The sequence below is a fragment of the Phyllobates terribilis genome, unplaced genomic scaffold (genome assembly GCF_046119375.1).
Source record: "Phyllobates terribilis strain yellow unplaced genomic scaffold, ASM4611937v1 Scaffold_230__1_contigs__length_3167835, whole genome shotgun sequence".
In the NCBI taxonomy this organism is placed as follows: domain Eukaryota; kingdom Metazoa; phylum Chordata; class Amphibia; order Anura; family Dendrobatidae; genus Phyllobates; species Phyllobates terribilis.
Genome location: NW_027362990.1, coordinates 1016780 through 1030825, shown reverse-complemented (window position 1 = coordinate 1030825; position 14046 = coordinate 1016780). Strand labels below are relative to the sequence as shown.

At 45.0% G+C, this 14046-nt stretch overlaps 10 non-coding genes across 10 annotated transcripts; all 10 read left to right on the top strand.

Moving 5' to 3' along the window:
• Positions 1-214: 214 nt before the first annotated feature.
• On the top strand, positions 215-399 carry LOC141215102 (U2 spliceosomal RNA). The gene has a single exon (XR_012284247.1). It is a non-coding gene; the product is annotated as a U2 spliceosomal RNA (small nuclear RNA).
• Positions 400-1514: 1115 nt separating this feature from the next.
• Positions 1515-1705, top strand: LOC141215011 (U2 spliceosomal RNA). Its single transcript, XR_012284160.1, has one exon. It is a non-coding gene; the product is annotated as a U2 spliceosomal RNA (small nuclear RNA).
• Positions 1706-2823: 1118 nt separating this feature from the next.
• On the top strand, positions 2824-3014 carry LOC141215205 (U2 spliceosomal RNA). Its single transcript, XR_012284323.1, has one exon. It is a non-coding gene; the product is annotated as a U2 spliceosomal RNA (small nuclear RNA).
• Positions 3015-4135: 1121 nt separating this feature from the next.
• Positions 4136-4326, top strand: LOC141215204 (U2 spliceosomal RNA). The gene has a single exon (XR_012284322.1). It is a non-coding gene; the product is annotated as a U2 spliceosomal RNA (small nuclear RNA).
• Positions 4327-5444: 1118 nt separating this feature from the next.
• Positions 5445-5635, top strand: LOC141215203 (U2 spliceosomal RNA). Its single transcript, XR_012284321.1, has one exon. It is a non-coding gene; the product is annotated as a U2 spliceosomal RNA (small nuclear RNA).
• Positions 5636-6750: 1115 nt separating this feature from the next.
• On the top strand, positions 6751-6941 carry LOC141215202 (U2 spliceosomal RNA). Its single transcript, XR_012284320.1, has one exon. It is a non-coding gene; the product is annotated as a U2 spliceosomal RNA (small nuclear RNA).
• Positions 6942-8056: 1115 nt separating this feature from the next.
• LOC141215201 (U2 spliceosomal RNA) lies at positions 8057-8247 on the top strand. The gene has a single exon (XR_012284319.1). It is a non-coding gene; the product is annotated as a U2 spliceosomal RNA (small nuclear RNA).
• Positions 8248-9365: 1118 nt separating this feature from the next.
• Positions 9366-9556, top strand: LOC141215199 (U2 spliceosomal RNA). The gene has a single exon (XR_012284317.1). It is a non-coding gene; the product is annotated as a U2 spliceosomal RNA (small nuclear RNA).
• A 1115-nt stretch (positions 9557-10671) lies between these two features.
• LOC141215094 (U2 spliceosomal RNA) lies at positions 10672-10862 on the top strand. Its single transcript, XR_012284240.1, has one exon. It is a non-coding gene; the product is annotated as a U2 spliceosomal RNA (small nuclear RNA).
• A 1115-nt stretch (positions 10863-11977) lies between these two features.
• Positions 11978-12168, top strand: LOC141215092 (U2 spliceosomal RNA). Its single transcript, XR_012284238.1, has one exon. It is a non-coding gene; the product is annotated as a U2 spliceosomal RNA (small nuclear RNA).
• Positions 12169-14046: the final 1878 nt, after the last annotated feature.

Sequence of the window (14046 nt, the reverse complement as noted above, 5' to 3'; positions counted from 1 at the left end):
GAACAGCAGGGGGTGAAGGTGCTGTGTTTAAAGAGGTGGAGTTATGCAGATCTAAAACGCGTGGATTGCAGCAGCAGCAAGCCGAAAAGTGCAGGCATGTAAGGGATCTAGAGGTTGACAACATGTCTTCTTAACGGGAGTCCAGGAGCTCATCTCCACAAATGGACTTTTCAGGATCCTTGGGTGGCTCCGTAGTTTGAAACCAATTCTGGTTATCGCTTCTCGGCCTTTTGGCTAAGAGTAGTATCTGTTCTTATCAGTTTAATATCTGATACGTCCCCTATCTGGGGACCATATATTAAATGGATTTTTAGAACAGGGAGATGGAAAAAGAGCTTGCTCTGTCCACTCCACGCATTGACCTGGTATTGCAGTATCTCCAGGACCGGTGCACCCCTTCTTTAATGCAGTTTCTAAAATCAGAAAGAATTGAATTCAATGTTTTTTGTTCATTTTGCTTGTTTGTCGGATTTTGGGATGGACTCTTTGGCTTTGCTTTTCTTCTCCTCATTGGATTTTTCATGTTCAAAGTTGCAGAAGCCAGATTACAAGCTCATTTTGGTTCAACTTCAGCAACTGTGCATTGCATTGCCATGTAATGTGATGCAATGCTATCTTTCTAGCTCTCCCTTTTTACTTCCTTTTGGATAAACAGACATATTAGGCAAGCATTTTGGAGCTTTCACCTAAATAACTACAGGTGGTGAGATAAGCTGCACAATATAATTGACCTTTCAGTATATTGTTGCACACACACCATCTATTTAGCAAATGCCCTTGTTATCAACAGCAGCCTTTTAAACTCACCTGAGCTAACAGGTATGTGCGCTGGTTACTCTGCTGCGCTTAAAATTTCTTTTTTGGTTTGCTACAATGCCTTTTCTGAAACGTTGTCTCCTTCTGCTGGAACACTGACTTCTTTCATTTAATGCCTGCAGACTATAAAAGAGAACCCAACCCAAAAAGTTTGGTTGATTAGTCTGTGGCATTCTGTTAAACTGTTGCTTATGGCGGTCTCTGTGAGCTTCTCAGCGACATTCAGCCAGCCAGGTATCCTGCCTGCAGTAGATGGAATGTGGCAATGGAACGCTGGCTGCGCGTGTCATAATAGGCTCTGAGCCTTTATATACCTGTGCACAGCAGCAGCCACCTTCAGTCTGCTGCTGGACAGCCAGCAGCAGCAGCAGCAGGAGAGGTATGCAATCAGGAGCCCTCCTGCTAAGGGTAGACAGCTGCTCGTTCCACCCCACCCCCCGCCTTAATTGGTTCTCCTCCCTTCCAACGGTGTTGAGGCGGGTGGGAACAGCAGGGGGTGAAGGTGCTGTGTTTAAAGAGGTGGAGTTATGCAGATCTAAAACGCGTGGATTGCAGCAGCAGCAAGCCGAAAAGTGCAGGCATGTAAGGGATCTAGAGGTTGACAACATGTCTTCTTAACGGGAGTCCAGGAGCTCATCTCCACAAATGGACTTTTCAGGATCCTTGGGTGGCTCCGTAGTTTGAAACCAATTCTGGTTATCGCTTCTCGGCCTTTTGGCTAAGATCAAGTGTAGTATCTGTTCTTATCAGTTTAATATCTGATACGTCCCCTATCTGGGGACCATATATTAAATGGATTTTTAGAACAGGGAGATGGAAAAAGAGCTTGCTCTGTCCACTCCACGCATTGACCTGGTATTGCAGTATCTCCAGGACCGGTGCACCCCTTCTTTAATGCAGTTTCTAAAATCAGAAAGAATTGAATTCAATTTTTTTTGTTCATTTTGCTTGTTTGTCGGATTTTGGGATGGACTCTTTGGCTTTGCTTTTCTTCTCCTCATTGGATTTTTCATGTTCAAAGTTGCAGAAGCCAGATTACAAGCTCATTTTGGTTCAACTTCAGCAACTGTGCATTGCATTGCCATGTAATGTGATGCAATGCTATCTTTCTAGCTCTCCCTTTTTACTTCCTTTTGGATAAACAGACATATTAGGCAAGCATTTTGGAGCTTTCACCTAAATAACTACAGGTGGTGAGATAAGCTGCACAATATAATTGACCTTTCAGTATATTGTTGCACACACACCATCTATTTAGCAAATGCCCTTGTTATCAACAGCAGCCTTTTAAACTCACCTGAGCTAACAGGTATGTGCGCTGGTTACTCTGCTGCGCTTAAAATTTCTTTTTTGGTTTGCTACAATGCCTTTTCTGAAACGTTGTCTCCTTCTGCTGGAACACTGACTTCTTTCATTTAATGCCTGCAGACTATAAAAGAGAACCCAACCCAAAAAGTTTGGTTGATTAGTCTGTGGCATTCTGTTAAACTGTTGCTTATGGCGGTCTCTGTGAGCTTCTCAGCGACATTCAGCCAGCCAGGTATCCTGCCTGCAGTAGATGGAATGTGGCAATGGAACGCTGGCTGCGCGTGTCATAATAGGCTCTGAGCCTTTATATACCTGTGCACAGCAGCAGCCACCTTCAGTCTGCTGCTGGACAGCCAGCAGCAGCAGCAGCAGCAGGAGAGGTATGTAATCAGGAGCCCTCCTGCTAAGGGTAGACAGCTGCTCGTTCCACCCCACCCCCCGCCTTAATTGGTTCTCCTCCCTTCCAACGGTGTTGAGGCGGGTGGGAACAGCAGGGGGTGAAGGTGCTGTGTTTAAAGAGGTGGAGTTATGCAGATCTAAAACGCGTGGATTGCAGCAGCAGCAAGCCGAAAAGTGCAGGCATGTAAGGGATCTAGAGGTTGACAACATGTCTTCTTAACGGGAGTCCAGGAGCTCATCTCCACAAATGGACTTTTCAGGATCCTTGGGTGGCTCCGTAGTTTGAAACCAATTCTGGTTATCGCTTCTCGGCCTTTTGGCTAAGATCAAGTGTAGTATCTGTTCTTATCAGTTTAATATCTGATACGTCCCCTATCTGGGGACCATATATTAAATGGATTTTTAGAACAGGGAGATGGAAAAAGAGCTTGCTCTGTCCACTCCACGCATTGACCTGGTATTGCAGTATCTCCAGGACCGGTGCACCCCTTCTTTAATGCAGTTTCTAAAATCAGAAAGAATTGAATTCAATGTTTTTTGTTCATTTTGCTTGTTTGTCGGATTTTGGGATGGACTCTTTGGCTTTGCTTTTCTTCTCCTCATTGGATTTTTCATGTTCAAAGTTGCAGAAGCCAGATTACAAGCTCATTTTGGTTCAACTTCAGCAACTGTGCATTGCATTGCCATGTAATGTGATGCAATGCTATCTTTCTAGCTCTCCCTTTTTACTTCCTTTTGGATAAACAGACATATTAGGCAAGCATTTTGGAGCTTTCACCTAAATAACTACAGGTGGTGAGATAAGCTGCACAATATAATTGACCTTTCAGTATATTGTTGCACACACACCATCTATTTAGCAAATGCCCTTGTTATCAACAGCAGCCTTTTAAACTCACCTGAGCTAACAGGTATGTGCGCTGGTTACTCTGCTGCGCTTAAAATTTCTTTTTTGGTTTGCTACAATGCCTTTTCTGAAACGTTGTCTCCTTCTGCTGGAACACTGACTTCTTTCATTTAATGCCTGCAGACTATAAAAGAGAACCCAACCCAAAAAGTTTGGTTGATTAGTCTGTGGCATTCTGTTAAACTGTTGCTTATGGCGGTCTCTGTGAGCTTCTCAGCGACATTCAGCCAGCCAGGTATCCTGCCTGCAGTAGATGGAATGTGGCAATGGAACGCTGGCTGCGCGTGTCATAATAGGCTCTGAGCCTTTATATACCTGTGCACAGCAGCAGCCACCTTCAGTCTGCTGCTGGACAGCCAGCAGCAGCAGCAGCAGCAGCAGGAGAGGTATGTAATCAGGAGCCCTCCTGCTAAGGGTAGACAGCTGCTCGTTCCACCCCACCCCCCACCTTAATTGGTTCTCCTCCCTTCCAACGGTGTTGAGGCGGGTGGGAACAGCAGGGGGTGAAGGTGCTGTGTTTAAAGAGGTGGAGTTATGCAGATCTAAAACGCGTGGATTGCAGCAGCAGCAAGCCGAAAAGTGCAGGCATGTAAGGGATCTAGAGGTTGACAACATGTCTTCTTAACGGGAGTCCAGGAGCTCATCTCCACAAATGGACTTTTCAGGATCCTTGGGTGGCTCCGTAGTTTGAAACCAATTCTGGTTATCGCTTCTCGGCCTTTTGGCTAAGATCAAGTGTAGTATCTGTTCTTATCAGTTTAATATCTGATACGTCCCCTATCTGGGGACCATATATTAAATGGATTTTTAGAACAGGGAGATGGAAAAAGAGCTTGCTCTGTCCACTCCACGCATTGACCTGGTATTGCAGTATCTCCAGGACCGGTGCACCCCTTCTTTAATGCAGTTTCTAAAATCAGAAAGAATTGAATTCAATGTTTTTTGTTCATTTTGCTTGTTTGTCGGATTTTGGGATGGACTCTTTGGCTTTGCTTTTCTTCTCCTCATTGGATTTTTCATGTTCAAAGTTGCAGAAGCCAGATTACAAGCTCATTTTGGTTCAACTTCAGCAACTGTGCATTGCATTGCCATGTAATGTGATGCAATGCTATCTTTCTAGCTCTCCCTTTTTACTTCCTTTTGGATAAACAGACATATTAGGCAAGCATTTTGGAGCTTTCACCTAAATAACTACAGGTGGTGAGATAAGCTGCACAATATAATTGACCTTTCAGTATATTGTTGCACACACACCATCTATTTAGCAAATGCCCTTGTTATCAACAGCAGCCTTTTAAACTCACCTGAGCTAACAGGTATGTGCGCTGGTTACTCTGCTGCGCTTAAAATTTCTTTTTTGGTTTGCTACAATGCCTTTTCTGAAACGTTGTCTCCTTCTGCTGGAACACTGACTTCTTTCATTTAATGCCTGCAGACTATAAAAGAGAACCCAACCCAAAAAGTTTGGTTGATTAGTCTGTGGCATTCTGTTAAACTGTTGCTTATGGCGGTCTCTGTGAGCTTCTCAGCGACATTCAGCCAGCCAGGTATCCTGCCTGCAGTAGATGGAATGTGGCAATGGAACGCTGGCTGCGCGTGTCATAATAGGCTCTGAGCCTTTATATACCTGTGCACAGCAGCAGCCACCTTCAGTCTGCTGCTGGACAGCCAGCAGCAGCAGCAGCAGCAGGAGAGGTATGTAATCAGGAGCCCTCCTGCTAAGGGTAGACAGCTGCTCGTTCCACCCCACCCCCCGCCTTAATTGGTTCTCCTCCCTTCCAACGGTGTTGAGGCGGGTGGGAACAGCAGGGGGTGAAGGTGCTGTGTTTAAAGAGGTGGAGTTATGCAGATCTAAAACGCGTGGATTGCAGCAGCAGCAAGCCGAAAAGTGCAGGCATGTAAGGGATCTAGAGGTTGACAACATGTCTTCTTAACGGGAGTCCAGGAGCTCATCTCCACAAATGGACTTTTCAGGATCCTTGGGTGGCTCCGTAGTTTGAAACCAATTCTGGTTATCGCTTCTCGGCCTTTTGGCTAAGATCAAGTGTAGTATCTGTTCTTATCAGTTTAATATCTGATACGTCCCCTATCTGGGGACCATATATTAAATGGATTTTTAGAACAGGGAGATGGAAAAAGAGCTTGCTCTGTCCACTCCACGCATTGACCTGGTATTGCAGTATCTCCAGGACCGGTGCACCCCTTCTTTAATGCAGTTTCTAAAATCAGAAAGAATTGAATTCAATGTTTTTTGTTCATTTTGCTTGTTTGTCGGATTTTGGGATGGACTCTTTGGCTTTGCTTTTCTTCTCCTCATTGGATTTTTCATGTTCAAAGTTGCAGAAGCCAGATTACAAGCTCATTTTGGTTCAACTTCAGCAACTGTGCATTGCATTGCCATGTAATGTGATGCAATGCTATCTTTCTAGCTCTCCCTTTTTACTTCCTTTTGGATAAACAGACATATTAGGCAAGCATTTTGGAGCTTTCACCTAAATAACTACAGGTGGTGAGATAAGCTGCACAATATAATTGACCTTTCAGTATATTGTTGCACACACACCATCTATTTAGCAAATGCCCTTGTTATCAACAGCAGCCTTTTAAACTCACCTGAGCTAACAGGTATGTGCGCTGGTTACTCTGCTGCGCTTAAAATTTCTTTTTTGGTTTGCTACAATGCCTTTTCTGAAACGTTGTCTCCTTCTGCTGGAACACTGACTTCTTTCATTTAATGCCTGCAGACTATAAAAGAGAACCCAACCCAAAAAGTTTGGTTGATTAGTCTGTGGCATTCTGTTAAACTGTTGCTTATGGCGGTCTCTGTGAGCTTCTCAGCGACATTCAGCCAGCCAGGTATCCTGCCTGCAGTAGATGGAATGTGGCAATGGAACGCTGGCTGCGCGTGTCATAATAGGCTCTGAGCCTTTATATACCTGTGCACAGCAGCAGCCACCTTCAGTCTGCTGCTGGACAGCCAGCAGCAGCAGCAGCAGGAGAGGTATGTAATCAGGAGCCCTCCTGCTAAGGGTAGACAGCTGCTCGTTCCACCCCACCCCCCGCCTTAATTGGTTCTCCTCCCTTCCAACGGTGTTGAGGCGGGTGGGAACAGCAGGGGGTGAAGGTGCTGTGTTTAAAGAGGTGGAGTTATGCAGATCTAAAACGCGTGGATTGCAGCAGCAGCAAGCCGAAAAGTGCAGGCATGTAAGGGATCTAGAGGTTGACAACATGTCTTCTTAACGGGAGTCCAGGAGCTCATCTCCACAAATGGACTTTTCAGGATCCTTGGGTGGCTCCGTAGTTTGAAACCAATTCTGGTTATCGCTTCTCGGCCTTTTGGCTAAGATCAAGTGTAGTATCTGTTCTTATCAGTTTAATATCTGATACGTCCCCTATCTGGGGACCATATATTAAATGGATTTTTAGAACAGGGAGATGGAAAAAGAGCTTGCTCTGTCCACTCCACGCATTGACCTGGTATTGCAGTATCTCCAGGACCGGTGCACCCCTTCTTTAATGCAGTTTCTAAAATCAGAAAGAATTGAATTCAATGTTTTTTGTTCATTTTGCTTGTTTGTCGGATTTTGGGATGGACTCTTTGGCTTTGCTTTTCTTCTCCTCATTGGATTTTTCATGTTCAAAGTTGCAGAAGCCAGATTACAAGCTCATTTTGGTTCAACTTCAGCAACTGTGCATTGCATTGCCATGTAATGTGATGCAATGCTATCTTTCTAGCTCTCCCTTTTTACTTCCTTTTGGATAAACAGACATATTAGGCAAGCATTTTGGAGCTTTCACCTAAATAACTACAGGTGGTGAGATAAGCTGCACAATATAATTGACCTTTCAGTATATTGTTGCACACACACCATCTATTTAGCAAATGCCCTTGTTATCAACAGCAGCCTTTTAAACTCACCTGAGCTAACAGGTATGTGCGCTGGTTACTCTGCTGCGCTTAAAATTTCTTTTTTGGTTTGCTACAATGCCTTTTCTGAAACGTTGTCTCCTTCTGCTGGAACACTGACTTCTTTCATTTAATGCCTGCAGACTATAAAAGAGAACCCAACCCAAAAAGTTTGGTTGATTAGTCTGTGGCATTCTGTTAAACTGTTGCTTATGGCGGTCTCTGTGAGCTTCTCAGCGACATTCAGCCAGCCAGGTATCCTGCCTGCAGTAGATGGAATGTGGCAATGGAACGCTGGCTGCGCGTGTCATAATAGGCTCTGAGCCTTTATATACCTGTGCACAGCAGCAGCCACCTTCAGTCTGCTGCTGGACAGCCAGCAGCAGCAGCAGCAGGAGAGGTATGCAATCAGGAGCCCTCCTGCTAAGGGTAGACAGCTGCTCGTTCCACCCCACCCCCCGCCTTAATTGGTTCTCCTCCCTTCCAACGGTGTTGAGGCGGGTGGGAACAGCAGGGGGTGAAGGTGCTGTGTTTAAAGAGGTGGAGTTATGCAGATCTAAAACGCGTGGATTGCAGCAGCAGCAAGCCGAAAAGTGCAGGCATGTAAGGGATCTAGAGGTTGACAACATGTCTTCTTAACGGGAGTCCAGGAGCTCATCTCCACAAATGGACTTTTCAGGATCCTTGGGTGGCTCCGTAGTTTGAAACCAATTCTGGTTATCGCTTCTCGGCCTTTTGGCTAAGATCAAGTGTAGTATCTGTTCTTATCAGTTTAATATCTGATACGTCCCCTATCTGGGGACCATATATTAAATGGATTTTTAGAACAGGGAGATGGAAAAAGAGCTTGCTCTGTCCACTCCACGCATTGACCTGGTATTGCAGTATCTCCAGGACCGGTGCACCCCTTCTTTAATGCAGTTTCTAAAATCAGAAAGAATTGAATTCAATTTTTTTTGTTCATTTTGCTTGTTTGTCGGATTTTGGGATGGACTCTTTGGCTTTGCTTTTCTTCTCCTCATTGGATTTTTCATGTTCAAAGTTGCAGAAGCCAGATTACAAGCTCATTTTGGTTCAACTTCAGCAACTGTGCATTGCATTGCCATGTAATGTGATGCAATGCTATCTTTCTAGCTCTCCCTTTTTACTTCCTTTTGGATAAACAGACATATTAGGCAAGCATTTTGGAGCTTTCACCTAAATAACTACAGGTGGTGAGATAAGCTGCACAATATAATTGACCTTTCAGTATATTGTTGCACACACACCATCTATTTAGCAAATGCCCTTGTTATCAACAGCAGCCTTTTAAACTCACCTGAGCTAACAGGTATGTGCGCTGGTTACTCTGCTGCGCTTAAAATTTCTTTTTTGGTTTGCTACAATGCCTTTTCTGAAACGTTGTCTCCTTCTGCTGGAACACTGACTTCTTTCATTTAATGCCTGCAGACTATAAAAGAGAACCCAACCCAAAAAGTTTGGTTGATTAGTCTGTGGCATTCTGTTAAACTGTTGCTTATGGCGGTCTCTGTGAGCTTCTCAGCGACATTCAGCCAGCCAGGTATCCTGCCTGCAGTAGATGGAATGTGGCAATGGAACGCTGGCTGCGCGTGTCATAATAGGCTCTGAGCCTTTATATACCTGTGCACAGCAGCAGCCACCTTCAGTCTGCTGCTGGACAGCCAGCAGCAGCAGCAGCAGCAGGAGAGGTATGTAATCAGGAGCCCTCCTGCTAAGGGTAGACAGCTGCTCGTTCCACCCCACCCCCCGCCTTAATTGGTTCTCCTCCCTTCCAACGGTGTTGAGGCGGGTGGGAACAGCAGGGGGTGAAGGTGCTGTGTTTAAAGAGGTGGAGTTATGCAGATCTAAAACGCGTGGATTGCAGCAGCAGCAAGCCGAAAAGTGCAGGCATGTAAGGGATCTAGAGGTTGACAACATGTCTTCTTAACGGGAGTCCAGGAGCTCATCTCCACAAATGGACTTTTCAGGATCCTTGGGTGGCTCCGTAGTTTGAAACCAATTCTGGTTATCGCTTCTCGGCCTTTTGGCTAAGATCAAGTGTAGTATCTGTTCTTATCAGTTTAATATCTGATACGTCCCCTATCTGGGGACCATATATTAAATGGATTTTTAGAACAGGGAGATGGAAAAAGAGCTTGCTCTGTCCACTCCACGCATTGACCTGGTATTGCAGTATCTCCAGGACCGGTGCACCCCTTCTTTAATGCAGTTTCTAAAATCAGAAAGAATTGAATTCAATGTTTTTTGTTCATTTTGCTTGTTTGTCGGATTTTGGGATGGACTCTTTGGCTTTGCTTTTCTTCTCCTCATTGGATTTTTCATGTTCAAAGTTGCAGAAGCCAGATTACAAGCTCATTTTGGTTCAACTTCAGCAACTGTGCATTGCATTGCCATGTAATGTGATGCAATGCTATCTTTCTAGCTCTCCCTTTTTACTTCCTTTTGGATAAACAGACATATTAGGCAAGCATTTTGGAGCTTTCACCTAAATAACTACAGGTGGTGAGATAAGCTGCACAATATAATTGACCTTTCAGTATATTGTTGCACACACACCATCTATTTAGCAAATGCCCTTGTTATCAACAGCAGCCTTTTAAACTCACCTGAGCTAACAGGTATGTGCGCTGGTTACTCTGCTGCGCTTAAAATTTCTTTTTTGGTTTGCTACAATGCCTTTTCTGAAACGTTGTCTCCTTCTGCTGGAACACTGACTTCTTTCATTTAATGCCTGCAGACTATAAAAGAGAACCCAACCCAAAAAGTTTGGTTGATTAGTCTGTGGCATTCTGTTAAACTGTTGCTTATGGCGGTCTCTGTGAGCTTCTCAGCGACATTCAGCCAGCCAGGTATCCTGCCTGCAGTAGATGGAATGTGGCAATGGAACGCTGGCTGCGCGTGTCATAATAGGCTCTGAGCCTTTATATACCTGTGCACAGCAGCAGCCACCTTCAGTCTGCTGCTGGACAGCCAGCAGCAGCAGCAGCAGGAGAGGTATGTAATCAGGAGCCCTCCTGCTAAGGGTAGACAGATGCTCGTTCCACCCCACCCCCCGCCTTAATTGGTTCTCCTCCCTTCCAACGGTGTTGAGGCGGGTGGGAACAGCAGGGGGTGAAGGTGCTGTGTTTAAAGAGGTGGAGTTATGCAGATCTAAAACGCGTGGATTGCAGCAGCAGCAAGCCGAAAAGTGCAGGCATGTAAGGGATCTAGAGGTTGACAACATGTCTTCTTAACGGGAGTCCAGGAGCTCATCTCCACAAGTGGACTTTTCAGGATCCTTGGGTGGCTCCGTAGTTTGAAACCAATTCTGGTTATCGCTTCTCGGCCTTTTGGCTAAGATCAAGTGTAGTATCTGTTCTTATCAGTTTAATATCTGATACGTCCCCTATCTGGGGACCATATATTAAATGGATTTTTAGAACAGGGAGATGGAAAAAGAGCTTGCTCTGTCCACTGCACGCATTGACCTGGTATTGCAGTATCTCCAGGACCGGTGCACCCCTTCTTTAATGCAGTTTCTAAAATCAGAAAGAATTGAATTCAATGTTTTTTGTTCATTTTGCTTGTTTGTCGGATTTTGGGATGGACTCTTTGGCTTTGCTTTTCTTCTCCTCATTGGATTTTTCATGTTCAAAGTTGCAGAAGCCAGATTACAAGCTCATTTTGGTTCAACTTCAGCAACTGTGCATTGCATTGCCATGTAATGTGATGCAATGCTATCTTTCTAGCTCTCCCTTTTTACTTCCTTTTGGATAAACAGACATATTAGGCAAGCATTTTGGAGCTTTCACCTAATTAACTACAGGTGGTGAGATAAGCTGCACAATATAATTGACCTTTCAGTATATTGTTGCACACACACCATCTATTTAGCAAATGCCCTTGTTATCAACAGCAGCCTTTTAAACTCACCTGAGCTAACAGGTATGTGCGCTGGTTACTCTGCTGCGCTTAAAATTTCTTTTTTGGTTTGCTACAATGCCTTTTCTGAAACGTTGTCTCCTTCTGCTGGAACACTGACTTCTTTCATTTAATGCCTGCAGACTATAAAAGAGAACCCAACCCAAAAAGTTTGGTTGATTAGTCTGTGGCATTCTGTTAAACTGTTGCTTATGGCGGTCTCTGTGAGCTTCTCAGCGACATTCAGCCAGCCAGGTATCCTGCCTGCAGTAGATGGAATGTGGCAATGGAACGCTGGCTGCGCGTGTCATAATAGGCTCTGAGCCTTTATATACCTGTGCACAGCAGCAGCCACCTTCAGTCTGCTGCTGGACAGCCAGCAGCAGCAGCAGCAGGAGAGGTATGTAATCAGGAGCCCTCCTGCTAAGGGTAGACAGCTGCTCGTTCCACCCCACCCCCCGCCTTAATTGGTTCTCCTCCCTTCCAACGGTGTTGAGGCGGGTGGGAACAGCAGGGGGTGAAGGTGCTGTGTTTAAAGAGGTGGAGTTATGCAGATCTAAAACGCGTGGATTGCAGCAGCAGCAAGCCGAAAAGTGCAGGCATGTAAGGGATCTAGAGGTTGACAACATGTCTTCTTAACGGGAGTCCAGGAGCTCATCTCCACAAATGGACTTTTCAGGATCCTTGGGTGGCTCCGTAGTTTGAAACCAATTCTGGTTATCGCTTCTCGGCCTTTTGGCTAAGATCAAGTGTAGTATCTGTTCTTATCAGTTTAATATCTGATACGTCCCCTATCTGGGGACCATATATTAAATGGATTTTTAGAACAGGGAGATGGAAAAAGAGCTTGCTCTGTCCACTCCACGCATTGACCTGGTATTGCAGTATCTCCAGGACGGGTGCACCCCTTCTTTAATGCAGTTTCTAAAATCAGAAAGAATTGAATTCAATGTTTTTTGTTCATTTTGCTTGTTTGTCGGATTTTGGGATGGACTCTTTGGCTTTGCTTTTCTTCTCCTCATTGGATTTTTCATGTTCAAAGTTGCAGAAGCCAGATTACAAGCTCATTTTGGTTCAACTTCAGCAACTGTGCATTGCATTGCCATGTAATGTGATGCAATGCTATCTTTCTAGCTCTCCCTTTTTACTTCCTTTTGGATAAACAGACATATTAGGCAAGCATTTTGGAGCTTTCACCTAAATAACTACAGGTGGTGAGATAAGCTGCACAATATAATTGACCTTTCAGTATATTGTTGCACACACACCATCTATTTAGCAAATGCCCTTGTTATCAACAGCAGCCTTTTAAACTCACCTGAGCTAACAGGTATGTGCGCTGGTTACTCTGCTGCGCTTAAAATTTCTTTTTTGGTTTGCTACAATGCCTTTTCTGAAACGTTGTCTCCTTCTGCTGGAACACTGACTTCTTTCATTTAATGCCTGCAGACTATAAAAGAGAACCCAACCCAAAAAGTTTGGTTGATTAGTCTGTGGCATTCTGTTAAACTGTTGCTTATGGCGGTCTCTGTGAGCTTCTCAGCGACATTCAGCCAGCCAGGTATCCTGCCTGCAGTAGATGGAATGTGGCAATGGAACGCTGGCTGCGCGTGTCATAATAGGCTCTGAGCCTTTATATACCTGTGCACAGCAGCAGCCACCTTCAGTCTGCTGCTGGACAGCCAGCAGCAGCAGCAGCAGGAGAGGTATGTAATCAGGAGCCCTCCTGCTAAGGGTAGACAGCTGCTCGTTCCACCCCACCCCCCGTCTTAATTGGTTCTCCTCCCTTCCATCGGTGTTGAGGCGGGTGGGAACAGTAGGGGGTGAAGGTGCTGTGTTTAAAGAGGTGGAGTTATGCAGATCTAAAACGCGTGGATTGCAGCAGCAGCAAGCCGAAAAGTGCAGGCATGTAAGGGATCTAGAGGTTGACAACATGTCTTCTTAACGGGAGTCCAGGAGCTCATCTCCACAAATGGACTTTTCAGGATCCTTGGGTGGCTCCGTAGTTTGAAACCAATTCTGGTTATCGCTTCTCGGCCTTTTGGCTAAGATCAAGTGCTTTATTGCAGGAGATTGTGGTTGAAGGGCACTCGGGTACCCCTCTCCTTGGCCTGGCAGGATCGTCCACTTTGGTGGACTTAACCTGCTTGCTGCTATTAGGGAGAGGGCTTAGTCCCAGGGTAACGAGTTGCGATCCCCCAGCTTCCAGGTGTTTTTCGCTGCAAGAACACTGGGAGCGCAGATTGCAAGCGGCTGCAATTTGCAACCTTGTTGCGTTTTTCCATGGAGGTTGACCCTAACCTCGTGCCTCTTTATGCGAGGCTAAAAAACTCTATCCGAGTTCACTTCACGGCGGGTGGCTCGGATATGAGGAAATTAGGGTATGTAGTCCAGGACGTGCTCAGGAACCTACTTGGCGTACAAAGGAATGAAATTCTCTCCATCCAGGATTATCCCAGAAGAGGTGACTATGACATCACATTCACCGGAGAAGGTATTTTTAGAGATGTACTAGAAAAGTTAAAAAAAGTTGAAAATAGTCCTGTTTTGAAAGGGATACAAATTGTTGAGCACGTCCTGGATGAGGTAAGACTGGTTATTGTAAAAATATTTTCGCCCTTTGTTTCTGCTCCAGAAGTAATGTCATTTCTAGCAATTTATTTTAAAAGTGTTAAATGTATTGGGAAGATATTAAACGAATATAACATATGGACATCTAAGTGGAAATTCCTTGTGAAGTGTACAAGAGATCCAAATACACCAGGTGGTATACGGCTCCCCCCTGCCC